Here is a 15983-nt window from a genome sequence, read left to right on the forward strand (position 1 = left end):
AACAAACACAGTGTGTGAAACTAAAGCCTAAGGAAACTTGTTATTCCATCCTGATAATAGCCAACAGCAAGTGCTCTAGGAAGAAGGTGTCCAGGCAACCAAACGTAACAGTGTCCTGGAGAACTCCAGCAAATTGCTGCTCAGGGACTTCAGGAGCTGAAAGTAAGGTCTGGGGGCTTAATAGGCTGTGATTCATATTTCTCCATCTTCAAGGAAACAGTTGTCCAGTAACAAAGACAATAGTTTGCAGTGAGAGTCCCACTGTTCAGCTGTGTGTTGCAGAAGGTAATCTCTCTTGTTTCTTTTGAACCTATGTAGTGCTCCTCATTTGTGCTCTTAAGACAACTCAATTTTTGTTTCTTATTTGCTTCTTTTGCTTGACCCATGATTTTAGGCTTCTGTCATACAGCCCAGCAGACTTACAGGTAATCGGGGAAGCAACACTGACACCAGGAATGCCTATGCCCTAGTGGCCCCAGGGACACAAAATGTTTTTGAAAGCTTTCAGTGAGGATATTTTCCTCCAGGCCAACTCATCCTGGCAGTGTTGCTGTGTTAACTGTGTTTCCTAAGGTCCTCTATACTGTCACTTCCCTGGAAAATGAAGAAATATCTCAAAGATAAGAACTGTCCTATGGCAAGGAGAGAATATGCTATTAAAGGAGCAGATGCTGGGTGATCACGGTGTGTGCCTCTGGCAGTTTGAATGCCCACCTTGTACGAACAGGATAGAAACTACTAATTTCTGTTATCAATGTACACCGTGTTTTTCATGATGTTTGAGCAACCAGGAGAGATGTGCCACCGCTGGGGACATGGGGATGAGCCAGCTGCTGATTCCCAGCAGCCGGCTGAGGGACAGGCACAAAAACCAGCAGAAGCGTTGGGAGTGCTAGGACAGCCTGCACCACACAGTCTGACACAGCTGCTTATGGCAGGTATTATGCCAGGATGGGCTGTGTGATTTGAGGGAAACATAGTGAATTAATTTTTTGATGTGCAATGGAGAGTACGATGGATATATCCTGGGGGGAAAACTAGATGACAGATGGATGTCTGAGACAACTTGTGGCTGCCCACCACCACCATATTGTAATCACTGTCCCTCAAAAACCCATTCTCTCCAAGATTTCTAGGGATTTGCATAGGAAAGGTCCCTTGAGCCGTTACAGGAACAGAGCAGCTCTGTGTATGCTCATCCACTCTGTGAGCAAACACCAGCTGGGTGAAAAGTTCAGGAGAATTTTTCCAAAGGAGCTGGAAATTGTTCAAGCAGAGATAAGCCACAGCTTTTACAAATGACAAAAAGCTGTGATCCCAGCCAAGTTACGACCCTTCAGCAAACCAAGCATGAACTGGTTTGGCTGTTTTCAGAATCTAACTGCAATATCCAAATAGTGTATTACAAAAACTTGCATTCAAGAAGTTTGCAATCCTTTTTTTCTACAAACTCTTCTGGTTTGGAAGCCCAGTTACTGGTTATTCAGAAATCCTTTTCTAATTACAGCATATTTCTTTTTAGCAGGAAGATATTGTCACCACAGCTATGCTGAATGCTTCACTACTGCTCTCATATCAGGGAAAGCTGGTTTATTCATTTGAAATGTGTTTTGTTGGATTATATTCTTGCAAAAGCTTGACTTTTTATTTAACAAAACTTATTACGAAGTATTGGCGTGGGAGGATATTTTGGCTGCTCTCTCTCCTCTTTTTACTTCTTCAGTTCTCCACTGTGCTGCCAGGTCATGCTCTCAAAATTAGTGAGTTATTTCACAGCAAAATTCCTTTTGCCCTTGCCAATGTACTGTCATTTTCCAACCCAGGGAGGAAAGAAAGTGAATTTTTGGAGACTCTGAAAAACACTTGAAAATTAATGGATTCAGTGAACCCTGACCCTGCCTCTGAAGGTAGTTTGTCATTCTGTTCATCTGAGTATCAGTGAGGTCCTGGCTCTCTGATGATTTGCATCACCTTCCTCCAGCCAGTTCTGATGCCTTTGCCTGGTCTTCCTGGAAAGTAATTGTGTCACTGAAACACTCTTTTTTCCCTGAGCACATGCTAAGGGGAGCTAGCCACCATCTGCAAAGAACATGAGGCTCTGTGAGGGACTGGAACACTTCCAAGCACCACAGATTCTGGGCAGGAAGGTTCAAGTGTGAAGAAACATGTGGGTACATGGACTGTGAGGTTCTTGCTGGAGGAAGACAAGCATGGCTGCTCCAGCAAACAGCAACACTTAGGGTTTGTAGGAGGCATGTTTCACCCAGAAAATGGGTTTAACATCCCTTGGCAGCACTTCGGTGAGCTGTCAGCGTGACTCAAGCTGTGTGTTCCATCTCAGGAGGACACCAGTGAGGCTGGTGCAAGTTAGTAGGGCAGGGCAAATCTGGGTAGGGTGTTATCCGGATTCTTGTAAAGAATATGCCTCTGGTACATCCATATCAAACACCTTGTAATACAGAACTGCAGATAGAAGGCATGATCCCAAACTTCTATGCACAAGAGGAAAGCAAACAGGAATATCCATCTGCTTAAGCCATATTAACAGACTGAACCGTGGCAGGTGTTCAATAAAACATGGGCCAGCAGCTGAGCTGGTGTGAGTCCATGGATATTAGCATCACTGAGATCAGTGTTCCTGACCTATTGACTGTACAGATTCTGCTGAGTGTACTTTGAAGATTTTAATGGGAACAGGATGGTAAAGAAAGACAAATATCTACATAAAGTCTTTCTAAATAAAAGCTAGGCTTCCAAGGAACCACAAAAATGAAGACCTGTAAAATCACACCCTGTAGTTAGGTTTCCTCAGTCTGCAGAGAGGATCCATTTTCCCTTAAAAACTTAGATATCAGGAGAAAATTCATGCTGTCCTAAAAGCAGTGCTTAAATCATCTGGGGTGATGGTCCTTCAGATATACATCTGCCTCCTTTAGCTATCCCTAAAATTTTAAAAGGCTGAAGGCACGTGAGATAATTCCCGTGCTAAGAGTGAAACTGTATGCAGCACCTTAGTGGATTTAGGCAGAGGATGAGCATGCAGCTTGTCAATATTTTATCATTCTGGCATCTCAAGATGGTTAGCTGTCAGTGTCTGGGCCAGCAGGAGCCCCTCCTTTAGAGAGGTTTCCTCTCTAAAAGCTGCATTTTCTGTGGAAAATGTCTTGTGCTGGCAAACAGGGACAGAAAAAGCAGAGAAGCAGTTTCAGCATCATTTTTCAACACGCAGCCAGACCTGGGATGCCAATGACATAAGAAAGACTTCCCAAGTCTTAAACCCACAGATCCCAGAGATGTGCTGTATGTTGCCTGGGGTATTTGATGAACTGGTTTCTGATCCACAGTCCTTCCAGCAGGTCTATGGGGAACAACAGATGGCAGATCTTCCAACAAACAAAAGCACAAGGACCTGTCTGGCATGTGGATGAACACCCAACAACCGACCCACATACAGCAAGAGGGACATTTTGATGCTGTCGGTCAGCTCCTATTATTCTGACTCTTCTGCCTTACAGAAGAGGAAGAAACCCCTTTGTACAAAGCGACAGTTGTTTTAAGCCAACAGGGAGCACACACCACCATACCACAAGCCTAGGTGAGCGTCTGCCAATGCCAAAGTAGCTGATGTCATAACAGGGAATGATCCACTCAAACTAGGATCACGTTGCTGGCAAGAAACTTCAACCAAATAGGGCAGGATTGACCAGAAGCCTCTCTCTGACTTCCTGAGGGATTTCATATGCAGAGGAAAAACACTAGGAAATACACTAGGAGCACTTAACGCATCTTTGGCTATCCTGTGCTGCTAAATTGAATGCAGAAAGCAGCCACCATTCACCAGAGATTCTCAGTGCTTTCTTTCAGAGCCTGAGGCATGGGTAAGGGCTTTTTGGGGGAGTGGGGGTTTTGTGGGAGGGAGGTGTGTTCTGTCATCTGCTTAGGCAAATCAAGATATCACAGGGAGTCACAGGCCAATCTCTCTTTTCATTCTAAGGAAGGACACCTGTAAATTATAAGAAAGGAAAAGCAAGAGTCAACAATATCAGGAACTTATGCTTTATTAACAGCCAGTCCCATAATGATAAGAACTCCCTCCTTTCAAAGCCTCTGAAGTGGAAAACTTTCACTTCATTCGCCACCTGCCTCATCAGTTCCACAAGATGTTCCCAAGGCCTGGTCATTCTCTCAATCATATTGTACAGAGAACAGACCAGTCCAGGTCGAAGTGGGGTTGTTTGTAGTTGAGAACATTCAGAAGCTGAATCTCTGCTGTTAATATAAGCTTGTCCTTGGACACCCCAACCACACCAGAGCCATGTACCAGTCTGGTGTGGGTACCCTGGCAAACAGCAGCGCTGCCTCATTCATACACAGGGCTCCAACAGCTTTTGGCTGCTTCAGTCACATAAGAGGAAGGGGGGCTCAGTTTTACATTCTCCCAATTGCACCTTGACCAGAGGCACATGGTCTCCCTGGAGAATCTCTTTGGCTTGGTCCCTCCAGCTCTGTGGGACAGATCTGTAACAGCACAAAGGTCTGGGTGACATGAAGGTTATGAAGATTTGCCAGTCAGCCTGAAGTCACACAAAAAATCTGATGCAGTACCTTTCCCATGGTTGTTGGACTATATGATCTTCAGAGGTCCCTTCCAACCCTAAATCCTCTGTAATTCTGTGATTAATATAAGCAGAATCTGAGTCTACCTTGCTGTAATCACAGCTCAACCTGATGGCCAACCAGTTCCTTTTGTTGTAAATTTTAAAACTAATTACCATGGCTAAATCTGCACTTCAATGTGAGCAGAAGCAATAGTCAAATCAATCCTATTTATGCTTACAAGATTTTATCACCTGAAGGATCTTGACTAAGGGAATTAGCCTATAGGGGGGTGAGAACAACATTTGGGGGTCTCTGAACAACTCATGAACTGAATTGCCTGGCTAACAATTAAGTCGTTGACGATCCCTTTGGAAGTAATTACCTTCCACTGCCTAATAAGACAACACTTGACAGGATTATTTACCACCTCATTGCACCTATTTGTCTAATTCAGCTGCTCTGTTTTCCACATTAAGCACTATTACAAAACATCCACTTTGTGTCATTGGTCTCTAAACGACATCCACAGGCTTCCAGCAATGGTGTGGAAGGATGACAATACCAAACAACCTCTAATCAAACACAACTATCAAGGTACATAAGGCTGCATTTTGGCCAAGCACCACAGTCACTGCTGGACCTCTGAGAGTATTCGTAACCGATTTAACTGTCCCCAGGAGGGATTTGCCTTGCAAACTGGAAGGGAAATGAATGCCCGAGCCACTGCTTTTATGATCAATGAGTATCTTATACAGTCATTTTCCCACCTTGAGGATAAGAAAGTGATTTTTAAATCAAGATAATAACTCAAAATCTTGAGGGCTTGAAACTGCATGCCAAAGAAAGCTTGATGTCACTGGAAAAATATTTTGGTTTGATGTCATATTGCATTTGTCAAAAATATTAGCTTAAATTAATTAAAAACCATATTGAGACATAAATATCATATTTTGGGTTAAAAATATCACTAGATCATTTAAAATTGAAACACTTGTCGAGGCAAATATTCTCCTGGAAAGAACTTCAGTTTTGACAAGTATTATTTTTTTTAGCTATTCATTTATTCAAATTCTAAATGTATACATCTTCTGTAAATTGCTAATGACCTTCACCAAAGAATCACTCTCAAATTCTCCATATAGAGGAAAAAAGCACCTACAGAACCTATCTGGGGAACATTTCAGAACAAAATCTGTTTTACCTTATTTACAGTATGTGCTTGGAGATATTTAATGTGCACAAAAGGCACAGACATCTTAGTAATGTGGCTGTACCTTTTGATCAATCACAGTTTATATTCAAAGCTTATAACAAGTAAACTATGTGCACTTCCTAAAAATCCCAGCAGCCAATATTTCTATTTCTGTTTCTGTCTAATTTACATTCATTTTACATTGACTAATTAGTTTCCACTCAAGGATTAGAAGGCAGTAGGCTGGTTAGGTTATAAGTGTAAACACACCATGTAGCAGTATGCTGATCCCTGCTTTCGATCAGAAGCTTTGAGCAAAGCCACTGCCTTGAAAAAAGGCCAATCTGTCAACTTTTTTTATTCACACGTGCTAAGTTTCATTCCAGCTCAGGAGATATTCAGAAAGAATAATTGTTTCTTTCCAGATGTTTGCTGACTTCCACATATATTTTGGGACTGTGAGGCAAGTACTTAATGCTGCAAAATGTTATATTGTTACTTCATGGCTAGAGCAGAAAAGTTGTTTGGTGGCTTAAGATGAGTAATTGTATTAAGGCAGAGCTTCATTTGCATTTAAACAATTTTTTTTACATACTTCGGGTATTTATTGCAAATTTACAATAGCTGAAGCGTTAACATTATGCTGTTTTCACTGAACTCCTGCCAAACTCCTGCAGCCAGTCCTGGGGATGGAATTCATAGAGTTTGGCTCTGAGTGCCACAGACTTTTACATTTGATCCAGGAAAACGCTTCCAGCCAGATATTTGACAAAAACATAACAAAATTATTAATAAGGCCAGCAAAATGAATGGACTTGTAACTGAAGAGTGGCCTTGGGGGTTAAGCAAGGAAAACTGAGGCTGTATTTGGGCTCTGAAACTTCAATATGAGGTAAATTAGCACAATTCAGTTTTTCCTTGTGTCAGACTGGCAAGTCATCACTCACCTTCACAGATGTGCTGTGAAGTCAATTGCTCAAGATAATTTTTCTAGTCCTAAGAAGCCCCAAATGTTGTTAATGATTATTCCCACAGTACTGTCAATCACCATAAATCTAAGTCATGAACTAGGCCAGACCAAGACGAGATTCCAGGTATTCCTGAATTCAGAACCTAGTAATTAGGGTAACTTATCATACATCCTTCATCAAATTAGTTAGATCCAGATTGCAAGAGATATTTTGGTACTTCAGGATATAAATGACTAAAGTCAGTATTGAAAATGGAACTGTGAAGTTACTCAACACAAGGCTGGATGAAGAAAAACCATCTCAATTCTGAACTTTGCCAAGCAGGAAAATTGCAGTCTATCCACTTGGGGGAAAAAAATAAAGAAAAAGAAAAGAGAGAAATAATATATGCAAAGTACTTTGAGAGTTTAATGCAGATATACAATGTATCACCTATTAGAGTCATCACAGAGTAATACCTAAATAGAATAGACATTTATTTGGCTGAGAGCTACCTGAGACAAATGTCTGAGAGAGAATTCAGGGCACAGACAGACATACAGAGAAGAACACAGGGGTATCTTTTCCTTTTGGTGAACTTATGAAGGATACTTATCCTGCAACAGAGAGAATCGTTATAGCAGCTGGAAATTTTATACTGGCCCTGGGTCCACATGTTGTGGCTTTTGTCACCTGCAGATGCCACCTCTGAATGGTGATGGTGAATCTGCAACAGCCTGAGGAACCAAACCTCAAATGCAAAGGCATCAGTATTTAGACCAGGACAGAGAAGGCATTCCCAAGTCACACTCTGAAAACAGTTCTACTTCTCCTTGAAAACTTCTACAGGACATGGTCATTGCCCAGTCAATATCCAAGTTATCCTGTTTAATAAAGAAAATAACTTCCTTTATTCCAGAATCAGAGTCAATTTTTCATCTTCCTTGGCCCATGGAAATGCCATATGTATTACAAAACTTATCGTGACTTCATTAAGGAGAAGATCATAAGCTACTCTGTTTGCCTGGGGCAAGGTTAGATTGTTTAATGAAGAAAGAAAATATTTTGTGTTTTAGAACCTCTCTGACAGAGTTTGCACTGTGCATACCACAATTTATAGACTTTGTGGAAAGAGATGGTAAGCATCATTCCAGAAATGTGAAATGAGACAAATCAATGGAAATGAGAAAACCAGTAGTCCATATAGGTGTCAGTAAACTGCTTGATTACCTTGGCTTTGTTTTAATGAGATTATCTAATGAACAGCCTTTATCTTTAATAGCCTACTAAACAACCAACGATTATGAACTGGGTTGTTTCGGGATTCTTTAACTGGTTATTTCAAATGAAATGCTCCATTTCCTTGCTTTAAAAACATGGTGCAGTTTTGCTCTGATATCTGCACCATCAATGATGGCACCAGCTTTGGGCCATGGCGGCTCACATCTACTGCTTGAATGGGTCTCTTATGAGTATGAAACTCAATAACACAAGGCATAAAACTTCAATGCAATTTCAGGGAAAATACTGCCCATTATTGATCACAGCATCACTGCTGTCTGGTTTAGCTCAGTTCATTTCACAAGTATAAATAATAACCTCTATAATAACCTCTTGCTGCCCTTTCAATCAGTTACACAACAGGGCCACCCAGACATGGCTGCATTATCTTACTTCCCAAATAGCAAAGGCATGGCAGAGAGGTCTTGTCCTGCCTGTACACAGGATCAATCTTCGCTGCACTCTTGCCACAGAAGCCCACGAGCTCTGAGCACACATGGTTATGAGGCACTGCCTATCCCCCATGGGATGCAGCACAAGTCCTCGAGGTCCTTGGAGATCTGCCAAGTCCTCGAGGCTGGAAGTAGCCCAGCAAGGAGCATGCAGACAAGAGACTGGAGTGTGCTGCACTCTTGCAACCACCCCCTGGGGAGAGCAGGCACCAGGGTTTAGCTGGGGAGGGCCAGCTGGAAGTTGGGACCAGCCCCACTGGCTCTGCGGCAGCATGGGCGCTCCCTGGGGCAAGTCCTGCTGTTTTCTGGTGCTTTGCTCTGCAGCAGATTTAAAAAGAAAAAAATCCTATTTGCAGTAAAACCTTTGGCCTTTCAAAAGGCTTGCAGATGCTCCATGAAAGGCAGTGCTTGGTAGCTGAATCTGTCACCACTTCTAAGGAGATCTTCTGGCCCCTTGGGAACTAATCTGATGACCTGAGATCCATAATTGCTGCTCCCTGAAGCTCCAGTAGATAACCCTATACATAAATCACCATAGCAATCCAAACATCAGAAAAGCACTGCTTTTTTTTTTTTTTCCCGCCTGTCTAACAGCTCTTCCAGTTTCCAAGCATGACATTCAGAGAAGAGGAAGATGAAGGTCAGGACAGACTAGCAGGAAAAGAGTGGTTTTGCAGGGACTTTGACCAAAAAGTTCTCACTACTAAGCTAAACAACACAAAGAGAATTGCATTTGTGCATTTAAAGTATTAAATATTACAGCTGATGTCTCACTGAGAGCGGCAAGAACTGCTATGGTTCCCCTAAAGTTGCTTAAAATTATGTGTTCCTTCACAAAAAGCCAGGAAGCTCATTTGACTGATGGAGAGAAGAGAACCCAGGTTGTCCCCCCCTGTAAGACAGAGGCAGGAATTGCTCCATTGCTGCAGTGGGAATTGTGCCACCATGGCAGCAGCTGCAAAGAGCAAAACCAGCAATAGCACATCTGGCTGATCACTGCACAGATTTACTTTTCTTATTAGGGAAAACCCTTCTCAGGTACATCTAAAAGCATCAGAAAGCCCTTTCTCTAGGTCCTTGTGGTGCTCAGCTGCTGCTCTAGCCTCCAGGAAGCAATGGCATTGGCATCTGCTACCATCACACTCTTTTACTCAGTTCACTGAATTCAAGGAGTCCAAACACACATCAATTCCCAGCTCCAAAATTCCTTCCATCAAGCATGTATGTGTCAGATGCTCTGAAGTTTCAATCTCCTGTGTATTATATTTGACTCAAGCTGCCACGGGCTGATAAGGACCTCAACAGTTGAGCAAATGTTCATGCAAAACATTAAATTCTGTTTTAAGAGATCATTTCCAGAATAATTCTGTCATTTCTGAGTGGCCAAAACCATTACAAGATTCCAGTGCTTGAAACCTTGTTTAATATGAGTTGCCAGTTCCTGAAATGTAAACCACCTGGATTAATTTTAACTGCATTCATTTCAAGAATGTGGAGCTAATTGGTTGCTAAATCACTAAATCAAGTGCAATTCATAAATAAGTGTATAAATAAGTGGTAACAAGTGTTCCTGGCTACTTTGATGAGGATGACAGAGAAAAATAGAGGCAAACCTGCTTTTTTTTCAGGTTTTTTTTTTCCCTAAGGGCTTGTGTTTTGCATGGAAAGCACATATTTACTCTGTTTACAAAGACAGTTTGTTCACTGTCCCAAACTTCATGTAGTCCAAATAATCTCTTTTGTTAGTCTGAACAGGTATATTCAATCTAATTCAATGCATGGAGAAAAAGAATACAATTAAAACAGTAACAGGGATACAGACAATCTTTCCACATCAGGATAGCACTTCTTGAGCTGCAAGGAAGTTTATGCATCCAAGGCAAGTGTGAAGCAGAATCCTTATTGACAAACCAGCTGGCCAGAACTGCCCTTGGAAAGCCTGACTTTATGCCACGAGATGATCTCTGCTGTTGGGCTGTGTGCCTGTCTTTAAGCCAAACTATTGCAGTGCCCAACTGCAGTGGATCCCACTGCCTTCTTTGTAGGCTGAACTTCTGGACAAACCAAGAAGGTAGGGGAACTAAGCACATAGTTCAATAGAGAAAAATAAACCCCTTGTTCTATGCTCTTCCATGCTCTGGTATTATTAATGCTTCCACGCTGAAGAGCTATTTGATTGCACATAGCCTGGGACTCTAGATGATTTGTTAAAGTCCCAGCTCTTCCATAAACTTCACACCCAATCCAATCCTTGAGAAATCTATTTGAAAGATCTTTAGGTACTGAAATTTCATTTATATAAACAACAGGAAAACATCAAAATAATTTGTGGTCATTATTGATCTTCAGTTGCCATCATAGATGCAATTTTCCATTTTATCTTTTCAGTGTCCACAGTAAGGTGAGGGGCATGGCAGAGTCAACTGATGACCTCTGGAGGACTCTCCCAACCAGCATTTTGAATCTATGACAGTGTGAACTGGTCAGTTCTCTCCAAATTCAGACTGAAGAGTGAACTAACATTTCATCAGCTCAGATAGTCATGTGAACCAAGACCTTCTTCACGAGTCAGAAACATGTCGTGGACTTCCTCAAATCCTTCAATACCTTCTCCCGTGCAGCTGTTTCTGCCTCGCACAGCTGGGAAGGCTTTCTGTTCAGAGTTGTCCCCTCTTTCCACAGGGAAAAGCATGCCAATCTTTCCATATGGACATGGAAACCAGCTCACCTCATCCTGCAGGGAGACTACCACAGGCTGCCATGCAAACAGCCACTCCCAGACTGCCGACGTCACAACCAGCATCCAGCTTTACCCACTCTGTCAACAAAGTTCACAAACACCATCTGAAATTAGATGATCAGGATCAAGGAATTCCTTTCCTAATCCCTGCAGGAATCCTGGGAAAACCAGCATAAGTCAAGACAACTCAGTATCACCCTTCTCATTCTGAAATATTCCTCAGCAGAGAAGAAGAGGAGGTAGGTTTTTTGCTACCTGCTCTGGATGACTGATGGTCTCAGAGAGGAGGGAGCTCTGATTACCCCAGCTTTCATTGCAGCCTGTATAAAATACTGAAGTCTGGGGTTTCCCAGTCATCAGTCTCCACTCCTGAACTTGTCTGCTCTGACCTTCAAGAGCCAGCATGTCCTACCAAACCCCACCAGCTCTTCTCGTTGAAGCGATTTCAGCAAACTCTGTATAGGGTTTAAAAGAAAGAAGCTGGTACAGGCATTCTTCTGATTTGTATCAAGTTTTGCTCAGCTTCCTATTTCTTCAGGGCTTTATTTTATATCCTTCTACTTGCCTCAGTAACCACATCCTATTTTATGTGTGATATACGTACAACTGCCCTCATATTCCCATTCAAACTTTTCCATTACTGTAGTGGTTTGAACCTTGTTCTCCCCAGAGGCTAAGAGAAGTGGTAGACCCCAAGGGGTGGAAACCCCTGGAAGTTTTGAAGTTCTGCCCAATGGGCGCTCCTGCAGAAATGTAAACATATCACAACCAGACCGGAAAAGAAGAGTTGTTTTTTGGTTGTGTAGGAGAGGTGGCCATGTCGTAGAGCCACGAGGTAGGGGCTCTGAGCCCCTTGGGGCCTCTGGCCCCCCTCCCAGCCCCTGGCTTGGGGGCTGCAGGGACCTGGAACAGCATAAAGCTGGGCTAGGTGCCTGTAGTTATGCCGGGAGATGTTTTCTCCATGGGCGCAGAGCAGCAGCCGACACTGGCCAGAGAAACGGTGGCAGAGAGCCAGAGATAAGACCTGAACTGAAGGAGCAGCAGAAGCAACATGCAGCACCAGAGAAAAGACTCCTGGAAGGAGAGCCGAGGAAAGGAGAGCCAGCAACTGAGAGCTACAGAGTTCTTGGGGGTAAGACTGTACCACACTCCCCCAAAACTCCCTTGAGATCCCTCTTGGAGAAGAGGGACATGGACTCCTATTTTGGAGAGCAGTTTTAGACATGCAGCACCGGAGAGAGAGGAGCTGAGAAGCTCGGAGCGTCCCGCAGCTGGACCGGGACGGCCAGATGGAATGTGGGGGGGGCGACCTTGGCTTCCCCCCCTTGCACTGCTGCCACGGTGGCAGCCTGAGAGACAGGGCACAGAGGCCCTGCAAGGAGCTTGAATCTCCTGGAGATACCAGACCGTCACGAAGACCCCCCTGTGTCTTCGTGATATGACGTGGTGAAACGACCTTGTCTGGGGTTACGAAGTCCACGGAAGACCCCTCGGTTGTGAGGCGATGGGGCCGGGGGAGCTTGAATACCTCCCTCGTGGATGCTGGCAGAAAGCCAGCTATCAGCTGCTGCATGCATGAGAAGAAGAAACCTGCTGCCTCAGAAGATGCTGCTGTTTAAGGACTGGAAGGGATCTGTCCTTCTTTCCCTCATGGACTTTTATTTGGAGGAGAGAAGAGATCTGATCCATTGTAAATACATATGTCATGGTAGAGATAGTTTGTGATCATGTGTATAATGTGATATGTTATTTATTTGTACAGTCATTGTAATATATTCCCTTTCCCCCACTTTGAGTCTGGTGTGTTTTGTCTGGAAAAACCCATCTCACATTAGGTTGAGATGTGGGAGGGGGAATGGAGCTAGGGAATTGGATGTTGGGGCTATCTCAAACCATGACAATTACCTTTCACACTTCTTCATTCATTTCCATCTTTTCCCTGTACATAAATCTACCCTGACCATCAGCTCAGCTTTCCTCCCCTCTCAGTTTCTATTCTATTGGAGATGCAATATTGAGTGACCACTCAAAGTGACACTTGGGCAAAGTTGGGGGCTTTTGGACACTTGAGTATGAGCAGCCATAAAATCACAAATGAAATACATGATCTAACTATAGATGCAGCTATGGTTGTGTTGGTCATCCATAACTCCCTTTCTAGTCAATACAGGTGTCTTTCTTAGGGGTCCTGTGTAGGAATCACTGTTTCCCTTGACTGAATATAAGGGAAGGTAGCTACCTCCTTGAGCCCATGTCAGAGACGTCAGTCAGATGAATTCTGCTCAACATATATGCAGGCACTCCCCAACTCTTTTGGACACAAAATCAATAGTCTATAACTTGCAATGTGGTGCTGCAAGAAATTGCCTCTTTCTCCACTTTCTTACAGCTCATTTATTTGCTCTGTAGCTCCAGACACATGGCATTTGTGGCCTTATTTATCCTATCTGGATTAAAAAATAAAAGAGGCAGTCAGGTTATTATTTCTTCCAATCAAGTTAGGAAAACATTCTCTCCTGTCAGGCAGTGTTTGACAATATACTCACAAAGGTCTACAGCTCTACCCTCAATGTTCGGATTTACTGCAATTCCCAGCTGTGCTCAGTGAGATTGCAATTCAGACAACCAAAAGAGCAGATCATAATTCTCTTCTTCCATCCCAGACTGATAGCCCAGATTGTATCTTTGCTCCATGCAGACTATGTATTTATGCATTTTTAGTATGGCTAGATTTTTAATCTGCAAGAGAAATACAGGTCAGAAAATGCAGGGGCTGTTCTGAATTATGATGATGTTGTTACCATTGGCAGCTCTTTGATAAGAGAAAACAACAAGTGTCCTGGGTACCAGACAAATATGAAATGAAAAAATGAGTCTGAACCCCACGAACTTAGAGAGACTGCTGCCACATCCTGTAAATGATCATCCCCTAGTAATTACCTTTCACTGCTCAGCACATAAAGGCCTGGGTAAACAAAAAGGTGGGATTTTACCCTCTGCTAAGTTGTGCCAAGCTGTGCTAATTAGGAAGCTGCAGTTCTGTTTCTGCTTCTTCTACCAAATGACTGAGTCACCTGTGAGTTATCGACTGGTGCTTATCCACCGTGTGTAAATATTCAGAGATCTCACACTGGAAGACATTTTAAAGGTAGGTATTAGTAATTCCATGCAAAACTTCAGAAAATATGAAGAGAGCATGGTACTTGGGCAAGATTAATGGCAACATTGAAGATGGGGGTTTAAGTCTTACATGTAGCAGAGGAGGGGATCCAGGTCTGCTCATTGCTTTCTGTCCTGAGTTTTGCCAGGCAGCTCTCAGCTCAGATAAATCTGAAAGCCATGCCAGGAAGGACTCATTGTAATGAGGATGCTGCCAAAATGACAAGTAGGGGATGAAGTTTCAACCTTTAACAGTAGACAGGATGACTGACACAATGACTCAAGATCTGTAGAGCAAGGACAGGGAAAAGGAGATTCACTCCAAGGAATTTATGTATTCATGCATAGAAAAAGCTTCCTAGGTTTCAGGATAAGGAGCCTAGAGGCTTTTACAGAGTCGGAGAACCTTGAGAGGATGTTTAGAAACAAGATTCCTGGCATTCTCTGCTCACAGCACTTTGGAAATTTGGAAATCCAGCACTGTATGGATGCTCTGCTGCTCCTGTTCGTGGAAAAGTGTGAAATGAGAAAATCTTTCTGGGAAGAAGTGTAATCAAATTACTCTCAAAATCACATGAAAAAGAACTTAAATTTGGGTCAGTGAATCACCATTCGTAGCAAGTGGCTTTCACATAAGTCGCTGTTTGGATGCTTTGGTTTCAGTGACTCAGCAGCTAATCTTTGATACGCAGCTGAGCTGCTGCCACCAACACAAGGGAGGGACTACATAAGGCACAAGGGATTTTGCATGAAAGAGAGTGCCCTTTTCCAAAAATGCCTGGATGGCAGTAATGATCTCACATTACCCCCTTAAAGAACACATACACATGGTAAACACCACTCACATCGCAATTATTACTAGAGTTTGAACTCTTGAAAATACTGCACAGTAAGCCTGTGCTTCTATAGCAGCTGTAAAATGTACATAACTATAGCATACATTTTCCTTTGCTCCTTTCTGCCTGAGTGTACTTTGGCCCAGTCATTTCTCTATGTCAGACGCCAATTAATCAGCAGCAGTAAGTATAAAAAAAAGGCACAAAGGAGAAGTGCACAAGGTCAATTAGCTCTGGGTGCCCAGAGAGACAAATCCAAAGCTTTCAGTAGGAGATATAGGACTTGGCATTGTCATATCATACCAACTGCACACCTTTGCCATATGTAGCTCTGTGGGCCAGTGCTTGTTGGTTTATTCTGCAATGTGAGCTGCACAGCTGCTGGAATAAACGCAACATATGTCCCTGATTTTTTTCCATGCCCTGCCTATAAACAGAGAAAATGGTGAGACACACTTGGCTTTTTATGAAAACAGAAAGAAGTAAAAATATGTTGGATATGAAATTTTATTAGTTACTTGGCATCATTACCCTTCCTGTACAGCAGGAGTAGATGAGGAAAAGCATCCTTGATCTGCAGAGCAGCTGGGTTGGATCTACTAAGTGTTCCTGCAGAGATGCTGCCCACACACCACTTCCAGCCCAGGCTTCAGCCACAGGACCAGCCCAGGGTGAGGGAAGGACAGAGGACAGCAGAGTGAAAGAGGCCCATACCCTTGAGAACCAGCTCCACACTAAGCAGTGGAGTCCAAGCATGTCATGCCCAGGTCTCCC

The 15983-nt window shown here is 43.1% G+C and overlaps 1 long non-coding RNA gene across 1 annotated transcript; it reads left to right on the forward strand.

The window, feature by feature from the left end:
* Positions 1-3680: 3680 nt before the first annotated feature.
* On the forward strand, positions 3681-7654 carry LOC113991016. Its single transcript, XR_003541809.2, has 2 exons — positions 3681-3878; positions 7441-7654. It is a non-coding gene; the product is annotated as an uncharacterized LOC113991016 (long non-coding RNA).
* Positions 7655-15983: the final 8329 nt, after the last annotated feature.

The sequence above is a fragment of the Pipra filicauda genome, unplaced genomic scaffold (genome assembly GCF_003945595.2).
Source record: "Pipra filicauda isolate LSUMZ 115617 unplaced genomic scaffold, ASM394559v2 scaffold25_size4600443_pilon, whole genome shotgun sequence".
NCBI lineage: Eukaryota > Metazoa > Chordata > Aves > Passeriformes > Pipridae > Pipra > Pipra filicauda.